General features: G+C 34.9%; 1 long non-coding RNA gene across 1 annotated transcript; it reads left to right on the top strand.

The window, feature by feature from the left end:
• The first annotated feature begins 6,442 nt into the window (after positions 1-6,442).
• On the top strand, positions 6,443-17,362 carry LOC145242221 (uncharacterized). Its single transcript, XR_013862671.1, has 2 exons — positions 6,443-6,706; positions 15,944-17,362. It is a non-coding gene; the product is annotated as an uncharacterized LOC145242221 (long non-coding RNA).
• The last annotated feature ends 3,458 nt before the right edge of the window (positions 17,363-20,820 follow it).

Raw genomic sequence — 20,820 nt, 5'->3', positions numbered from 1 at the left:
GGGTTTAATCACATGATTATTGATAATGTAACCATGTGATTGAAATTTAATTTAAATTAACCACACGTGGTCGCTTTCCTATCAAATATTCATCGAAAAATGGTAGGTACAGACAAAATGAATGCTGATGCTCAAAATGTATAAACATTTTGACCCCTCCCTTTGCTTAAAAATTCACCAAAAATCAGGAAATTAACCAATTTTAATGAAAATTGCAGTATTTATCAAATAATGATCGCAGAATATAATGAACTAATTATTTTTACTTAACTCTAAGTGAAAATGTTTTATTTTGTTTAAACAAAAAATACCTTTACTAAAGTTATGGTTTTTAGTAGTAAATAAAAAGCGCAAGAATTTATTTTTGCTTTTTTTATATAAATAAAGCATCGTAATTTGTAACAATAAAAAATAATTTTTACAGTAACATTACGAAAAAAAAAAAGCCCCTAAAGTCCGTATTAATGAATTCGATATAACTCGAAGAAAAATGAATTTCTCGCATACTATTCATGAAATTAAAGATTCAATTAGATTCCTATTTCAGTCACCTAAATTATTCAGGGTGAAATGAGTTTAGGAATTTATAGCCAAACCTAAATATTTTTTTTTTTTTTGCTTAAGAAAATAGCATTAATAACAGTAAGATAGGTAAAATTTGCATAGAATGCTCTGCTTTACGGTTGTTGTAAAAATGGAACGGAAATTTGAATTTTGTTCCCTTTTAAATTCGGTACATTTTTACATTACGTCCAACTCATTGTTCACATTCGACACGTCAACTTTTATAGCTTTTCGGGTATGCTGGCAAGGTTAGGGGTGTCTATTCCGAAAGCCGTTCTTAACATGGGTAGATTGGTAGGTATGTCAGAAATTTTGTGAAAAATAGTGAATAATCCCACCCTGTCTTTCCAAGCTTGAAAAATGTAACTCAAGCTCTAATTTTTTTTTTCAATTAAAGGAGCAAGGACCAAGGTTTCATAAAAAAAAAAGAAAAAACAAACAACGTGATTAAAAAAAAAGTTTTAAACTTCAAACTTTACAGGTAAATTTCTAAATAACACTACTTTTTTTGTTTTAAATTTGAATATATTATTTATTGACCTTTTCTCTTCAATTTGTGATATATAAAACTTTGGTGAGTAAATTAATTATTTACTTTTTAATAGACCCTTGGGGGGGGGGTGAATTAAAAAAAAAGTTTGTCTAAAATATTATATTTGGTTTATTGGAAAGAGCATAAAATTTCATATTGACCCTGAAAATATCCTAAAAATAGAATCGATAGAAAAATTTTGATAGATTTAAAAAATTTAAAAATGTTGAGTTCGTAAAATTCATTACTGTTTTTTAAAAAATAAAAAAAATATTTCTATTACTTTTAAAACAACTTTAATAGTTTATTTTGGAAGTATAATCCATAAAGAAAATAAACAACCCACTTTTAAAAGAGAAATTACGAATTTTTAATATTTTATTCGCAGTTTCGTGAAAGGGGTGTCAAAAATTCCGACAAAAATTCTGATACATCTACTAGATTGGAGTATTTATTTGTTGTAAAAGTATCCGACAACCTATAAATGTCGACATTTCCAATGTGAATGGTAAGCTGGACTTATGTAAAAAATAACAAAAAGAGATACCAAACTGACTTTTTCGTTTAAAAATGGAATTATTTCCCTTTCGCTATTAACTTTTTTTTTTTTTTTTTAAATATTTTGTGTTTTATATACATCAAGTACAATTGCTGAATGTTACTGTTTTGATTATATTCGTTGGGGGGGGGCACAATTAAAAAATTAAGAAAGATTAAAACGAAGCGAAATTTAAGTTTCTGTTCCATTTTTACAACAACCGTAAACCAGCGCATACTCAGCAAGTTTTATCGTAATTTATAAGCATAATGTTGAAACACTAAATCAACATTTTATTTATTTTTTTGCATAATTAATGATGGAAGTATTTTTCTTTTTATTTTCTGAACATCTGTTAAAACAAAAAAATAATTTGTACATTCTCTTGAAAAAAAGAATCAAACTTTTCTCTACTTTCACATAACTATTTACAGTGTTCATGTAAAGCATTCATCTGTTCTTTTTATAATAAAAATTCCGTTTTCCAAGAGAAACGTTTACTGACAAATTTCTTTTTAAAAAAAAGTGCAAGTTTTCCTGAAAAAAAGAACTTTCACCTAATAATTTATGGTAAAAAAATAATCTTTTTTTGGGGAAAAAAATAACAACTTTTATTGATTAAAAAAATTGCAAAAACTAATAAAAGTAAATGAACGAACAAAATGCAATTTTTCTTGAGGAATGTATTCCAGTTTAACAAACTGAGCCTCAGCAATGCGTGGCCGAGTACAGCTAGTATATATATATATATATATATATATATATATATATATATATATTACCGTTTTTAATCTGCTTAGTTACATATGTTTCCACTACCGGAATCAAATTAACAATCCGTTAGTTTCATCAGACTTTGCAGATTTAAATATTTATTATAAGGAAGAAGAGATAAAAAAGTATAAAGTAGTAATTATAAACAATAGATAATATATACAAGTAATAAGTATAGAGATAGATATACATTAATATATAGTAATAATTAGTAATAAATGGTGATATTTTTATTTTTTTTTTTTACATAGGCATCACCACATTATCAAGGCCAAGAGGCCACTCAAGGATAAGGGTTAAAGAGTGTACAGTAGAAATTGGACATTATAGTAATCATTAGTAATGAAAAGCAGGAAAACGGAAGACAATTCCACAGGTGTGCAATTCTAAGAAAAAAGCTTTGTTCATGGAATCTACGTTTAGGTTTAGGCACAGATAAAGAGTAGGGGGAATTATTGATAGTGTTTACAGCTAGACGAGTGTTTCTTGTGAAAGTTTGGCGAGGGGGGGACCATAGATTGAAGCTCATTCGAACACTTTCCATGAAAATAACGATACATCAGAGACAAACTCGCAACATCTCTTCTGTGAGATAAAGGTTGTAAGGAAGAGAAAAGGACATCTCCTACGAGGCTACGAAGTCTATTTTGAACTCTATCAAGGCAGGTCAAGTCCTTTCTAGCAGCTCCTGCCCAGATGTGGCAACAGTATTCCATCCTTGGACGTACCTGGCTCTTATATAGATAGAGAATAGCATCAGCAGTGAGATATCTACCGGATCGATAGAAAGATCCCACCATTTTTCCAGCGGCCTTGGCAACAGATTTGATGTACGTGTTCCATTTAAGATCAGGAGTAATGGTCAACTAGAAATAAAAAGTAGGTTTAAGGCTCCTAAAATTCGTACTAGAATTGTTCGCAGTGGTTAGAGTACTGGAAAAAATCAATTGTAAAAGTGATATTCTCCCGAAGGTTGAAGGTTCCATCCTCAGTGTTGGCGACTTACAAGAATTACTTAGGACCTCTATCCAATCATTGCTGATGGAAATAGAGCTCACTACCCCCGTGAAGTAAATAAAGGGTTCTGCTCGAAATTCTGTCCAAATTCCCGAGTTCGACAGAAATATTCCCGTGTTCGACAAGATACACCTGAAGAAGGTCGGAGGTTATATTGACCGAAACATTGTGAAAACCACACTCCAATGAATAATAATACATATAATCTCAAAAATTCAGAAACGTAACCTATCTTTGGTTGTGATTTACGCCATGGTTTCCTTGACCTTCACTTGTAAACTGAACACGCTATCTCACTTGTTATACAATCTACTAATCTAAATTGCCACAATAACTGGCAAAGACAAAATCTTGCGGCTCAAGATTTAAATCTTCCATCTTACTGGCTCCCAGTCACATGACCGGCAGCACACCTTGCTGTTAGGGAGGGGTGGAGCCTTTGGTCGCCGGCTAACATGAGTACCACGAGCCAACATTACTATCTACACAGCCGACCTTCTTTCTCATGCTACAGGACTCTTTAATCCTTTGTCCACAACATGTGGTATATGCTCAAACTTACTTTACAAGCTACAGAACTACTCATGTTGATACATAGACAAGACACATACTCCTACTATCTGCTACAACACGTAAATGCACTGAATACCTTTACCTTTCTGTTTCCATTAATCTGCTTAGCTTATCTACATCGCGGAACTGTCTAATTCTTTGTCCCGACTACTATTGGCTACAAACACGTGTAAACTGAACTATTCTCTCTGTCAACAAGCTGGTATAATATTCGATCTATTCTTACACACAAGAACACTTCCAACTACTAACCCATTTCTCTCTTGTAAATGCTACTAACGAAGATGACAAATAAAGTTGCTTCTAAATGTTAAAATGAGACTTCCTTAACATTGTCTTGTCTTTAAAAACTCTAATCCATTCTTTCAATGTATCCATACCATCAAAATGTCCTCTTCAACATGCATCTCCCGATATTGTTCGGATTTAATATTTCTCTGATGTCATCCGATATAGCAGTGTATTTAAGACTCACATTACACATCCATCATATCATTCTAATATTTCTCCCTATACAACACGCATCCTCAAACCTCACTGACCAGGTTTCATGTGCATACATTACCACTCTGCATACACATGCCAGACAGACTGTTCTTTTGGTCTATAGTGGTAAAGCTCTGTTGGTTAGTAATGACAGAAGTTCCCTGAATTTACTCCATCTAATTCTAATTCTTGCAATCACACTAGCATCTGTGCCACCCTGTGCTCCAATTATATCACCAAGGTAACAAAACTTCTTGACAACCTCAATAGTTTTGCAATCCAAATATATTTTCTTCACATTCGAGTTCTCATCCATCTTCATTGTCTCACACATCTTGCACAGAAATTGGTTATTCTCTCTCAACCTATCAGTTATTCTTCTGCACTTCTGCTGTATCCAATGCTTAAAGTCCTACAAAAAATCGAATTGCATCCAACACAATTTCCACAAACTGAGCAGGAAAACTTTCCTCTTTCTTTGGAAGTCACAAACTCATAAACGAAAAACAAAAACAACAAATAATTTATATCTAATTCAATAGAATTAAATTCTCTGCCAACCCATATACTTATAACTTGTACAAACTACAAGATGTTTTTTGTTTTAGGAATTTAATTTCAGTAAATGGTGTCTGATTATTAGAGCTATGACAACAGCATAATTTTTTATTGTTTTGTCTCTCGAGTGTGTATCCGTTGATATCTTATATAGAGCGATGTGGTTCTCAGTTGATTAACTGTGTCGGATATATACTCGAGAGTCAAAACAATGATAAGAATATTCTATTGTCATAGCCTACTGATTATATACAGCAATAATCTTGTTGCCACACCAGTTCTCGCTAGATTACCAAAATTAAGCAATATTGAGCCTGATCAGTACAAAAGGGGTCACCAATTTGGGAATACTAGTCGCTTTAAGTAGGAGAACGTCAACACCTCCCTGCAAGAGTTAGAAAAACATCTTTCCTATACAGGTGACTGAAAACGGCTTGTGAATTTCATATTCCCACGAAAATTCCTGGTTCAGAGGAAGTTAGGGTTAATGCTGCAGTTTCATCGTTCATCAAATAGTGTCTGATTGCCGCATGAAAAAATTGGCTGACGTAATTTTTAGGTGATCGTTCCATTCAGTTAACTTTTTGTGTTGTAAAGATATTAAAAAAATAAATACTTTTATCCGACCATTAACTCTAAGTCAGTATAGCAACCCTCTCCTCAACAAAATCCTTGTAAAAATACATGTAATCACCTAAGTTCAATGAAGTTAAGCTATCACTCGGTGAACATTGACGTTTTCTGTGTGTTAGTAAGACAGCTTACATTAAAATAAAACTTTGCAAAAAACGAAAACAATCTCACAAACAGTTTGTTCATGTTTTAAGTGCAAAAGTCGGTAATGAATTTAACTCTTACTGTGCTTGTTATAAATTATTTATTGTTTTCATGTTTTCTTTATGAGTAAAACCTGACCAATGACGGTTAAGAATATGGGTTACATGGGTAGAAATGATATGAGAATGATATGAAGGATGTTTAATGTGAGTCTTTAAAGACGGGCTTAGTTCTGATGACCTCAGAGGAAGATTAAATCTGGACAGTATAAGGAGATGTGTGCAGACTTCAAATATATAAGTATGTTGAAAGAACAGATGACACTAAGTTAGTAGATGGAGAACAATAAGGTAACAGGTCCATTCATAGAGGAAAGCCAAAAAAACATGCAATAAATAAATCGAAAATGGACTTGTGAGAAAGAGGAATAAATGAAGACCTGGTCAGAGATAGATTAGTTTGGAAGTCCATTATTTAAAGTCGTCCAATACATGCCAGCGTGTATAATGGGCATTAAATCGAATATGATCATGACGAGTTCTCAAATGTTAAATAGTCTGTGCCTTTTGCTTTACCCAAAAATGTTTGCAATGCGGAAGAAAATTTATGAGAGATTTTCCTTTGTGTACACCGTTTAATCGATTTATATTGCCGACTGCTTTTAACGAAAAGTCTTCATATAACGTTTTTTAATCGTAATTTTAGAAAAACAAAATCGCCGTTGTCTTCTGTGAATGTTTTTTGGTTTTAATTATAATCATGAAATATTCGTCAGTTTTTCTATGTAAAAACTAAAAATGATTTAATGAACAAGTTTGAATATTTGTGTGAATTAATTGCCGAGGTGGAAAAAAAGGTGTTACTAAAAAAGTTATCCGTCAAGAAAGGTAAATCATTTTATTATTTTTATTTATTTTTTTATTTTTTCAGAGAACAGGTGCATTGCATCATTGCGTGTTTTTATATATATATGTTCTTTTTGTATTACAACTCCAACTTAGGATTAGTGATGAGGTTAAGGACAAGGTGTGGCAAACCAGAAATATCACCGACTCAATGTCCGCAGCAAACGGTGTCCGGTCAGATTCAGTTCCTGATATTAAACTTCATCCGTAAACTTCCGGTAAAGAGTTTCAGTTTCAATTTATAAACTTCATAAAAGTAAATGCCGGATTGCCATAGTATTAATGACCTTATCATAGGACCTGTTCTGATCCTACACTTCATCTTTTCTGTCCTCGGTCAATAGAGGAGAAATCCTTCATGACTGAGATAATTTTTATTTTTGTTCCAATCCAGCGTGTCCCCTTTTGAGGAGCTGAATTTTCCCCACAGATACTATATTTTACTCCTCGTAATGTATCTGCCCTCGTGATGAGGCACTAGGCAGCCGTCCTTAAGTGAGGTGGAGGGGGGGGTCACTAATCTGTACTTTCACCTAACAATAAAATTAATAAATAAAAATTAGCCCAAAACATGAAGTCTTTAATATCAACTCAATTTGATCGGACACTGTCTTGCCATATTCGTATTTTGAGTGTCATTTCCTAACATTTTGGCCCATGTAACCTGCGACCTTCTTTAAGCTCTCAAAATTCATACGAAAATTGTCCTCAGGAACACCTGACATGAACGGATAAGGTACTAGGTAAAATTCAGTTGTAAGTGGCACTCATCTGGAGATTAAAGATTCAATCCTCCATGCGGGCGATACAAAAAATATAGTTTCGATTTACTTAAGATTTCTATAAGATCACGGCTGATGGAACGAAGGCATACCCCCGTGGATTAAATAACACCCAGAGTTAGGATTAGGGGAAAGTTTTTGTTTGAGATGTTTATTAACACCCGGACTTAGTGTTAGTGGTACTGGTACAGTTAAGGATGGTTTGAGGAAGGTTATGGTTAATGGTATGGTTTAGAAAGGGTTTGGGATGTTATAGTAAAAATTAAATCAGTTAAGTTTATTACGTTCATTATTATCGTCCATAATTGTTTTTTGTTTTTTTTGGTGTTTTTTGTATCGGGCAATTTGTCGTCTGCCTACCTCGGTTAAGTTTGGAAGTGGTCGTCAAATTATTATTTCTTAGTCATTAAATTTGTGATTTACTATATTTTCTTCTGTGTAAATTTCTACCATCCTTCACCTACATGGCAACTGCTTGTTTTATTTATTTATTTATTTATCTTTACCAAATTAATTGAATTGAATTAATGATCTAAATTGATAAGTAACAGTGTTTTTACGAGGAGTAAAGTATAGTATCTGTTTTGATACTACATTGCATCTTTTCTGCCCTCGGTCAGTGAAGAAGAAATCTTTCTGGAGTGAGGCAATTTTTATTTTTGTCATTTTGAGGAGCTGGGTTTTTCAAATATTACTAATCGATCTTGTGTCTAACTATCAAGGTGTGTGTTTGTCGGGGGGGGCAATAAATAGAAACACAATAGCCTTTTTACAAAGTCTATGGTTGTATAATCCATTGTATTCCCCCATCCCCTTCCACCGTGGGAAGATATTGCACAACACCAGAAGGTAGTGTACTCTGGCCGTGCAAAAAAAAAAAAAAGAAGAAAAAAATGTTTGAACAGACATATTAGAATTTCCTGGTAGTAGTGCTTCAACCATGAACTAACTCCTCAAAAAAAGTGGCTTAAATGGCGTATTTGCAGATTGACGTATTCCAGATGCAAGGGAGACAATTCTATTTTTCACAAAACTTGATGAAAACGTAATTTCATTAAAAAAAATGGTGCTTTTTCAGTATAATGGAATTTCAGCAAATGCATTTGAGGTAAAAAAACAAAACAAAAAAAAACACTATTACATACATAGGTGTCATGTCCAAATTAGTATAAATTCCAAAAATTACGAATACATAAGCTCAGTCATTATAACAATACAATTTGCAATTCCCTCTGAACCATTCAAAAATAGGAGGCATTATTTTGGAATGACCCTCATATTTCTCTCTCTCTCTCTCTCTCTCTCTCTCTATATATATATATATATATATATATATATATATCGCTAAAACAGCACTTCCACTAGGTGGGTTGAACCAACTCTCTCAAAAGAGGACATTTCATGGGACTCACTTGTATACCCATAAAAGTTTTTGCAGAATATATATATTTTAAGCCCCCTTCCTTTGGTAGAGCACTATCATAAAATTATTCTATCTGTTGCTTCATTTTGCGAAGCTCATTGTTTGTTTGTAAATAAACAAATAAGTCGAGCACTGTAAAAGTAAAAGTGTCTATGTAAATGGTCATTTGAGAAGGTCGTTTACAGGCACCGATCTCATGAGCTGGACGTTAGAATTGCTGCTTATTAACTAGATGGTTGGTTGTAGGTTCAATCCTTGGGTAGGGAGAGGTGCTAGTCTAGCCACACTGATACAACAAAATTGTATGTGGATAACTCACGAGAAACACCCGGCTGGCTGAAACTACTGTCAATAATTTTCCCCACTCTTTATCTGTGCCTAAATCCAAACGTAGATTTCATGAGCAAAGCTTCTTTCTTAGAACTACACGCCAGTGGAACTCTCTGCTGCTTGCCTGTTTCCCACCTGACTACAACTTGGACGTCTTCAAGTCCAACATAAACAAACTCTTGACAAACCGCTCCCTTAAGTAAGACACTCTATCAAAACCCCCAATACTAATGATTACTACAATATTATCTCATTGATTACTGTACACGCAATAACCCTTATCCCTGAGTAGCCTTCGGGCCTTGATAAGTGGTGACCCCCATGTAAATATATATATATATATATATATATATATATATATATTGCAAACCTTTCCTCTGATTAGAAGAATTGCATTTTTCAAAACTCTACCGAATAAGGTCTTTCCATTTTATATGTACTCCTTGTCAGATAATTAAAAACTCTGTATACTTTCTTTATAGGTTTTTAGTGGTTCTTGAGAATTTGAATTAATTTTCAATAAGATGTTTCTATGTGTGTGTGTATAAACTCAGAATTTCTATTTCTTTGACCAGGATTGCATTAATTAATAGTTAATAGCTAAAAACAATCAGTTTTGTTTATAACTTTGGTTGTTTATTGATCCTAAAAAGTATATTTTATTTTTAATCTCTTTCATTGATTTTTGGTATATTTAGTTTTAATCTATATTTTCTTTTATGATTGGTCAAACAGATAGAAGTTGGAGGAGTTTTCACTCTCACACTCAGGCCTACTACCACTCCCACCCACATACATTGGGAAGACTTTTTTTGTAAGACACTTTTCTAGTACCATTATTATGTTCTGCATACTTTCTGGAAATTTAGCTATTCCCCAACTTTGAAGGATAACCGTGTTACATGATTAGCTTTCTAGCAAGAAACATTCACTCTTATAATTTGACTCCATGTAGATGCTTATACATTCCAAAACTATTGATTGAAATTTGACTATTTGATTTGAAGAGCAACTGGAATGCCAGATGTCTCCATAGTAAAAATACTAGTTAAAAAGTTTGAATGAAGCCATAACTATAATACTCTACTATGGGTTTAGTGTACTAATTCATATGCTTACGTCAATATTCTGCTTAACACAAATCTATTAAAGATGTACAGGATTACATTTTTAAATTATGTGTGTGATTTTTTCCGCTATCCAGCAATTAGAAGGTTGCATGCACAGGAATGGAGAAGACAGAACTGCTTGCCCGGCGATTTGTGTCCAACTCCACCTTAGAGCCAACAAACAACTCCATCCCAAATTTCCCATGTTGACTGAAGCCACACTAGATGATGTAAAAATCACCCCTTCTCATGTCCACGATATCATAAAAAACTTAAACACCTCCAAGATATATGGGCCTGATCTCATCCCTGCTATACTAATTAAAAAATGCTCAGTTGAGGTAACCCTCATACTTTCTAAGCTCTACAATAAATATCTTGCTGAATCTTGCTTCTTTAATAGTTGGAAAATGGCCTTTGTGATACCAGTGTACAAGGATTCTGGCGAAAGGACTGACTCTCTCAATTATCGCCCTATTAGTTTCCTCCACTTCTTCATTAAAATCTTTGAGACCTTAATTAAGCAAGCACTGGTCTACCAACTCACAAAAACAAATCTTTTCTCTGACAAACAGTATGACTATAGACAATGTTGTTCTACTGCAGATATTTTAACTATTATCTCTGAACGCATTTACCATGTATTGAATAAGCCGGGCGAAGCCAAGGCTGTAGCCCTTGATATATCTAAGGCCTTTGGCAAAGTCTGGCATGAAGGGCTGCTAATGGAAATTAAATTCTACGCTATAACTGGACATATACTAAATGTAATTAGATCCTTCTTAGACAATAGAACCATCCAGGTTGTCATTGATGGACGTCTAAAACGCATAATATTAATGCGGGAGTGCCTCAGGGGGCCGATCCTTGGATCACTATTATTCCTGATATTCATAAACGACCTCCCTGATAATATTGTGTCTGAGATGAGTATATTTGCTGATGATACAATGCTCTTTAACATGCATAAGAGAAGAATGGATGTACATAAATCTAAGTCAATGGCAGAATCGTTAGAAAATGACCTCCAGACCATATTGGAATGGGGCCGCAAATGGATGGTAACATTTAATGCTAGTAAGACTAAGTTGTTCTCCTTTAGCAATTACAAGACACCTTTTCAACCACCTATACCCATGACAAATAATACCCTACCTGAGAATTCTTCCTTCAAACACCTCGGCCTAACATTTGTGAGCAATGTGAACTGGGACAAATACATTTAGGACATTGTGAAAGCTGCTGCAAAGAAGGTGGGTTCCCTCTATCAAGCTAGAAGACTATTCACACCTGAGAGTATCCTGTATCTTTACAAGGCCACTATTCATCCATGCATGGAGTATTGTTGCCACATCTGGGCTGGTGCATCTACCACTAGCCTCTTCCTCTTTTATAGGGTCCAAAAAAGAGTTTTCAATCTAATAGATCCCACTTTGTTAACTAAGCTCCAACCCCTGTCCCATCACCTCCATGTTGCATCTCTGTGCCTATTTTACAAATATTTTAATGGAATGTGCTCTGATGAACTCGTTGCACTTGCATCTCCTCGATGTACATATCCCTTAGCAAGAAAATCTCACCCCTTCACTGTTGAGGTCCCTAAATGCCAGAAAGCTTTCTATTCTAATAGTTTCTTCCCTCAAACTTCTAGACTTTTGAATTCCCTTCCTGCTATCTGCTTCCCTGGCTGTACTGATATGCAAAAGTTTAAAAGTAATGTAAACAAACATCTTGTTAATCTTTCCTTAGCCCCTTACATCCAAATGGCCTTGTTTGGGGTGAAAAAAAAGAAAGACAAAAGAAAGATTAGAAAATTTGCATAAAATCTAAAAATGTAAAATTTACTGGTAAGACAATCGATGTGTTCTTGAATCTCAAAGTGCCTTCCTGGGAATTGTATGAGGATATAACCTCATTTAAAATCCAAATATATTTTGATGAATTTAAATCATATGTATAGCATTTTCTAAGGAAGACAATGGAAGTGGTCCTGAATTTTTATGTTACCCTGTATGTGCTGAATATTTACATGCTCCTCAACATTCAAGGATAGAACCTATTCAAAACTTTAAATATATATATACATCCGATTTTGATAAAATTTACTGTACACTCTTTAACCCTTATCCTTGAGTGGCCTCGTGGCCTTGATAATGTGGTGAAGCCCATGTAAAAAAAAAAAAAAAAAAAAAAGACACTAATTCAAAAAGTTTTACAACATTTCAGCTTCTTCTAAGTATATTAAGGGGCAAAACTACTCACTACTAATGCCTACCCTAGAAAAGTCAAGAAACTCCTCAACAAAGCAAAGCAGCCAGTTAAGCCAGAGATACTTTGGTTCTTCGCATGGTCAGTTGTACAAAACACAGAACAACAGGTGACCAAAATTGTCTGCATCATGAAAACCAAATTTCTCTTTTTTTTTGTTTTTAATGAAAATTCCTTCAGATAAGAAAGTTGGAAAGTTGCAGTTCTTGGAAAGAAGCTACTGGAATAAAAAGCTGCATTACAATGAGGTATCAAAGCATTGAATTGATGGCGACCACTTGAATAACGAGTCAAACGAGTTGGAACCAGACGAAGCAGGGAATAGGTCAGACAATTCTAAAGAACACATGCAATAATAGTATTTGTAGAAAAGACTGAGACTAGCAACATCACAGAAAGAGAAGAAAATTGGGTGGAGCCAATCAAATTATAGATATATTTCTTCACCTTATCAAGAACCCTCAAATGAGACAGAAATTCATCTGCCTAAATATGACAGACATACTCCATACATGCTTTGCTAATAAACTTGTAAAGATAGAGAATAGACTTAGGCATGAGAAAGTGTTTAAAATGATCGTGAGAATCGAATTTATGAGAAGCAGAAAGAACAATGGATCTAATATATGAACTCCAAGAAAAATTTGACAAGAAAGAAAAACCAAGAAGATTCAGAGGCCCTTAAACTGCAATGACCTTTTGAGGTGTTTCCTGTTGGTTGGTTGGTTGTTTTTGTTTTACGGCATATCAACCCTTTTCGGGTTACTTAATGCCGAATCCAAAGATTTTGAAGAAAAATTTTTTTAATAGAATATATTTGTTGTTTTGAAGTCGGTTTCTATTTAACCCACAGTTGGGACCCTAACAGGTATTACCACTCCGGGTCAGAGTGGACCTGGGAGCAATGGTAATTAAAGGCTGGCTCCACACTCCCCAAAGTCCACAAGCTGGGGCCTCACCATCGGATATAGTTTAAGGTCATATCCAGACCCCCCATTGAGGGACTTTTACCCTCTGCAGGGGGGCAGAGCATATTCTAATGCTCCACCGACAGGGCCGTGTTTCCTGTGGAGGTCATATCATGCTGCCCCATATCTTAGAAAAGAGAACCAGGTTCAATTAAAATAGTTATATTGTGTTGCTATCCACTCTCACATACTGGCTAGAGATGATAACTGCGATAGGCCACATGTCTGGCAGCAGTTTTTTGTCAATATAGCTGTCTTAGCACACTCATGACTTTACCAATTGCAATATTTTGTCCCTCCCCCCTCTCTCAACTTGACTGATTGTAACCCCATGGACTATCATATGTGGAGCACAGTTGAGAACGACACCAATTGTACTGTCTGCAACAAGCTGGTTGGTAGGATCAAATTTATTGTTGCATATCTCTTACATGACACCATAGAGATCTCATGCTCCAGGCTCAATTACATGAAAAGAAACTATGAGACTGATAAGATGTCTTTTGTGAGTCTTCAAGACAAGTTTAGATTTGATGACCTCAGAGGAACACTGAATGATATTGGTGTGTGCACAATAGTTTGGTTACATTGAGAGAATGGATGAAAGTGCTAGAGTAAATTAGATGCAAAAATTGTTAAGGTAAAGGTCAGTTGACAGAGAAAGGTCAAGGAAAACATTGGAGAAAGTGCTATGGATGACTTTCAGAGAAAGAGGGGTCAGTGAAAACCTGGTCAGAGATTGACTGATTCGGAAGTTAATTTCTAAAAATTGTTCAATACATTCATCCATCCGTCCATAGCCTTGAGCCCCTGGATGAGGATAGGCCATCCACAACTTTTGTAGATGTTTTTGCAGCTAGTTCTTTTTTCAAGGTGAGGGTGCTGGCCCTATGCCCAACCTTCCCAGAAGGTACATACAGCGCCTAGCCTTCCTAAATGGTCACCTATTCTGGTACTGTCCAGACTCAACGTTGCTTAACTTCGGTGATCTGGTGAGAACCAGTGTGTCATTATTATGTCGTACTATTCAATACATGTGAGTATATAAAAAATCACGATGACACACCAGTTCTTGTTAGATCACCAAAGTTGAGCAATGTTGAGACTGGTCCATACCAGATAGGTGACAAATTCGGGAAGTCCAGGTGCTATAATGTAAGGAAGATTTTGACACCTCCCTGCAAAAACCTAATGTCATCATCCCCCTTAATGGAGATATACATACTACTGGAGACTGCTTTTGAATTTCATACTCCCATGAAACTTCCTCCTTTGGAGGAAGCCGGTTAAACCTGCCTTGGATTAATGCCATAGTAAAATAACCTGCCTTGGATTAATGCCATAGTAAAATCTGGTATTAAACTAAATATGAACAGGAGGATGATGATAAATATTTCGCATTCTCCCTCTTCATTTCGCATCGATTTTGCTCCTGTCCACAGGTCAGAATTTTACAAGCTCACTCTCTAGTCTGTAAGATCAGCAAATCGCCAATCTCCAAACTCCACTTTTGTTTAATCACTTACTTTTAAGTATTTTTGGCTGGTCAGCCTTCTTGCAATTGCATTCTTATACAACAGTTTATCCAAGAGCTTGAGCACTCCACATGGCTATACCAGTGCAACAGATTTTTTTTTCTTAGGATGACATGTATGTTGGGTGGGTAATTGTAGCGCTTTCAACAAATTATCCAACTTAATGTGTCGTCTTTTGATTAGATTTCCTATTGCAGGTAGTTACAGTTCCGCAATAAAGGATTGAGTAAGAAAAGACTGAGACTAGCAGCATCACATAAAAAGGTTGCAGAGAAGAAGAATGGGTGGAGCCACTCACCAGCATAAGGAGAGTAGAAAGTGAACCTTAGGTTTACTTTTGACACTCTCATAACTCTCGGTTCCTTTAATTTATCCTTTATTCCTCATATTTCATAGACAAAGGGGGAAGGTTGTCTTCTGGGTTAGGATCTATTCATTTCACACTTATCTTGGCTGATTTTTGACCTTGAAAGAGTATTTTTTTTTAGTTCCTTATATCAAGTGGCTTCATGCCTTGTCTGGAGTAATTTCCATAAAATATAGATAACATGATACTCCTGACACAACTGCTATATAATTTACTCTGAATGTAAAGTGAGACTGTTTGCAGTACATTTGTACTGCAAACAGCTTACGATATAAACAACTTATGGTATAAACAAACAGTGGGACAGTTTGCTATAAAAAAAAAAAACAGAGCCAACAGCTCACAGAATTTCTAAAAAATCGTTGAACCCATGTGAGTATGTAAAATAGGCATTAAACAGAAAACGATGATGCTGACTGTTTTTTCTTTATTTTCAGGTGTCAACAATACCACTAACAAGACTTGAACCTAAACCAGAAATGAATCTGCTCTCATCCCAAAGAGAATTTTGTTGCAAATTCTGCAGCCAAACATTCAGCACCAATGTCAAGCTCATCTCGCATCAGAAACTAGATTGCAATGAGAAAGCAAACCTCCATGGAGAATTAAAAAAAAACGATTACACGTGCAAAGACAGTCGAGCTGCTAGTTTCAGAGCGAGCCGGAACGAACAGAAACATGCGACGTGTGAAGTGTGTGGGAAACGGTTTTCACAAAGTAATATCAAAAGACACGCACGGACGCACACGTTTAGGACCCCGTTTTATTGCATGATATGTGGAAAATCCTTCTCCCAGAATCAGACGCTGAAAATTCACTTCCGAGTTCATACGGGTGAGACGCCGTTCCAATGTGAAGTTTGTGGAAAATCGTTCGCTCGCGGGGACATATTAAAAACACATCGGATCACGCACACGGGAGAGAGACGTTACAAATGCGAAGTGTGCGGGAAGGCTTTCACCCAGAATTATAGTTTACAGATCCATTTACGGATCCACACAGGAGAAACCCCGTTCCCGTGTGACCTGTGCGGGAAAGCCTTTTACATAAGTGGACATTTGAAGAGTCATATGAAGACGCACACCGGCGAAAAACCATACGAATGCGATATTTGTGGCAAAACCTTCGCTCAAAAGACACACATGAAAACCCACGTTATAATACACACTGGAGAGACGCCCTTCCTATGTGATGTGTGTGGGAAATCTTTCTCTCGAAGGACGACTTTTAAAAACCATGTTGATACACATCGGAAAAAATAAATATCTTCTGAATTTTTTTAGATGAGCAGTGATTATTTATATTATATGGATTCTTTGGACTACGATTCTCATCTTGAGTGTATGATGTAACCTCCGACCTTTGTCAGGTGTACAGTGTAACCTCCGACCTTTGTCAGGTGTATGGTGTAACCTCCGACCTTCATTAGGTATACATGTATTGTCAAACTTGGGGATCTTTCTGTCGAACTTGGGGAATCTGCACGCAATTTCAAATGGAACCCTGTATTTAATGAATGGGGGTAGCATGTTCCCATTCTGTCAGCCATGACTGGATAGAAGTCCTAAGTGATTCTGAAGAAGGTTGTAGATTACATCAACTGAAACGTTGTGAAAAACAATACACAAGATGAGAATAGTAGTTCGACGAATCTGAATAATAAAAATAAATTGCTGATTTGCAAAAAAAAAAAAAAAAATGATCAGTATGTGTGTTATGCTTAAGCGAAAAGTATGTGTATCATGCTTAAGCGAAAAATATGTGTATTATGCTTAAGCGAAAAATATGTGTATTATGCTTAAGCGAAAAGGACAAGTGTAACTGCAATGAAGACATTAAACCATTTATCAGCAGATGCTTTTGGTTTTTTATTGTGTTTATGTTCTTTTTTTTTTTACTAGGGGTCACCACTTATCAAGGGTCACTTGAAGATAAGAGTTAATGAGTGTCGAGTAGACTGTGAGACAACACTGTGATGATCAGTAATGGTGGAAATCGGGTAGCATTTGATTAATTAAGAGGACAACTCAACAGGAACTTGTTTACATTAGACTTGAAAATGCCCTTGTTGTAGTTAGCTCGGAAGCAATCGTGTGATACTGTGTTCCACAGACGGATAGTTCTAGGAAAGATTTTTTTTTTTTTACTATGGGGGGGGGGTGTCCTCACTTATCAAGACCCAACAGCCACTCAAGGTTAGAGGTTAATAAGTGTTGGGTAGACTAAAACAACATCGTGATGAGCGGTAATGGTAGAACTTGATTGGGTAGGAATTGATTATTTACGAGGATGGCTCACCAAAAACTTATTTACATTAGATTCAGAAACGACCATATTATAGTCAGCTGAGAAGCAGTCCACAGACAGACAATTCTAGAAAATAAACTTTGTTCATGGAATTTTCGTTTTGTTTTCGGCACTGATGGAGAGTATAAGAAATTATTGATAGTCGTTATAGCTAGATGAGTATTTGTTGAGTATTTGTTGCAAATGTTTTGCAGATGATCCACCATAGATTGAAACTCAGCCAAACATCTGCTATAAAAATTTTGATAGAGCAATACCATAATATGGAATGCTTTTTAATCCTTACAATTTTTTTTCTTACTCCACTTCATCAAAAGAGCCATCTGTTTATCTCTGAAGTTGTAGTGGGGATGTGGTTTTGCCCTCTTACAGCATTGTAGTGTTGCATATAAGCTTTGCATCAGCCGTTCTGTAAATAAGAGCAATGAAGTTGCAACCTCACACCCTATTAGCTTACTTTCGAAAGAGAAAGACTTTTCACTCTTCCTCACTCACATGCCACTTTGTACTTCCTCCCATCACGCAACTTCTTCTACATGTTACCTCTCATTCTACTCTTAACTTCTAATGGAATTTTCCATCCTCTTAACTTTAAACTTACATGGAAAATTACTGATTCTAACCTTATTTTTACTCACCCACATCTAAATACGGAACTAAATCTTATGTCTATAATCCTTATAATTTTGATTGTTTTTATACACCTGCGTCTAAATGCTCTATATTAATACTTGGTTTTTAAAGTGTAGTAGATTGGTTCTGTGCTGAAAAGAAAAATAACAAACAACTTTATATAAAACTGGAAGAATACTTATCAGAGGAAAAGTAAAATAATTCCTCTGTAAAGATCAGTTTTGCACCATTTTTATGTCCCCTTCATTTAGATGAAAAACAAGATATAATGATACTAAACCTAATATCTGGAATCATTATTCAAATTTTAATTAAAAGCCATTACATAATTTTTTCTAGAAATTATCGAAAATGGAAGACTTCAGCTTAAGGGATCTTAAGAAAAAATTGAAATTTACAAAGTATTGCTTAATTGCTGTCTCATTATATATAAATATTTAATATACAAAAAGTTTGGGTGTACCACCAACTCCAATATTGGCAAGAACGTCTTAAATCTATCCTCCCATGATTTATCTCCCTCTGAACTATTAATACTTGATCATGTTTTAGACTTTTGTATTCCATTATCTGGTGTTAAACGGGAAGAGGTATTTTCCGAATTTGAAATCCTCAGTGCCCAAACAGAGAAACTTTCACCAGTCTCTGAAATTAAAGTAAGGGATTTAAAGCAAGATTAAACGACCTTGCCCACAGCTATGCAAGTATACCAATATACCATTCAGAGTTTAAATGGTTTAAAGAGCATTATGCAGTTATTAAAACTCTACAGAAAAGTAAACCATTAGTCAATACTAGACCGGATAAAGGTTCAGGGGTGAAATAATAGGTTATTTTTTCTCCTTACTTAATAGGATGCATCTCGTGTTACAGTATTCTTATGAAGAAGAGTCTAACTTGTCCATAGCTTTCCTTGATGTATTGGTAACTAAAAGAACATCCAGTTACCTTACATCAATATACCGTAAACCTACATTCATGAGACTGTACACATGCTGGGATTGATTTTGCCCCAAAAACGTAAGATAAATTTAATTTAGACCCTAACACATCGTGCTCTCATGATCTGCTCAAAATCAAAATTAGATGAATTTAAAATAATTACTGATACCCTATCCAAAAATGGGTACCCTCTGGATGTGATTAGGTCAGTTATGCAAAGGAAAATAGCAGAGTCCTCTGTAACTAAAAGTGAAGCAGTTAATAAATGCCCAGTATATCTGCATTTACCGTGGCTGGGCACAGTAAGTGAGAAATTCACAAAGCAAATCTGCTCAACAGTGCAAAATTGTTATTTTGCTTCAAATGTGCGTGTTATGTTCTCTAAGAGAACGTTAATGCCATCCTCTTGAAAAGATGTTCTATCCCCCCCCCATCATAATAATAATGTAATTTACAATTTTGAATGTAGTTGCAGTGCCAACTATGTGGGTCAAACAACATTAAGATTGGATGGAAGAGTCCAACAACACGTACCTACCAAAATCAAAAATAGGACATACCAAACAACAAACGTAATTGCCAATATATATGGGTCTTCAATTACTGACTATCTTATAAAACAACTCATTGTGCAGCAGACTTAAGCATAAATTCTTTTTCAATCCTGAGTCATGCTCACTCATTATTTCATTTAAAGATCTTGGAGACTGTTCACATTTGGTTGAGAAGGCCTTCTCTCTGTAAACAGAAGGAATGCCTCTTGGGTTTGAGCGTGATTAGTCTCTAGGATCTTCGAGTAATATAACATTACTATATTTTAATCACTTTCCCCATTTTCTCCCCCCCCCCCAGTACATAACGTAATGCAATGTGATTTATTTGTACATATTTTTGATTCCCATTCGTTATTTTTCTCCAAAACAAATCCCTTGATGCAGCTTTGATAAAACGAGGGCGAAACCGGTCAAATGAATCCCCCATTTTTTTTTCTTCTCTTTTCTTCACCACATTAACTTTATTTTAAATGTTTTTAATCATGAATTTAAGTCTTATATATATGGGAGGTATATGTGTATGGATATGTATATATGTGTTAATATGCATGGATATGTGTATATATGTGTGTGTGTGTGTGGATATATATATATATATATATATATATAAAAATAAAAGTTACAATAAGTTTACTAAGGTAATCAAAATGGTAAACTTAAAATATATTATAAATATTAAAGAGTTAATATTTACAAGTAAAATAAACTCAGCTAGATATAAAAAGCTCAATAAAACCGAAAAGGAAATAGAGCTTATAATATGAACAAATATATTTGTTCATATATATATATATATATATATATATATATATACACGAATGTGGATATGTATGGAGATGTGTATGTATTTATAAATGTGTTTATGTATATGCATATTG

The sequence above is a fragment of the Euprymna scolopes genome, chromosome 21 (assembly GCF_053919585.1).
Source record: "Euprymna scolopes isolate OS-2025 chromosome 21, ASM5391958v1, whole genome shotgun sequence".
In the NCBI taxonomy this organism is placed as follows: Eukaryota; Metazoa; Mollusca; class Cephalopoda; order Sepiida; family Sepiolidae; genus Euprymna; species Euprymna scolopes.
This window is presented reverse-complemented; position numbering and strand designations above follow the sequence as displayed.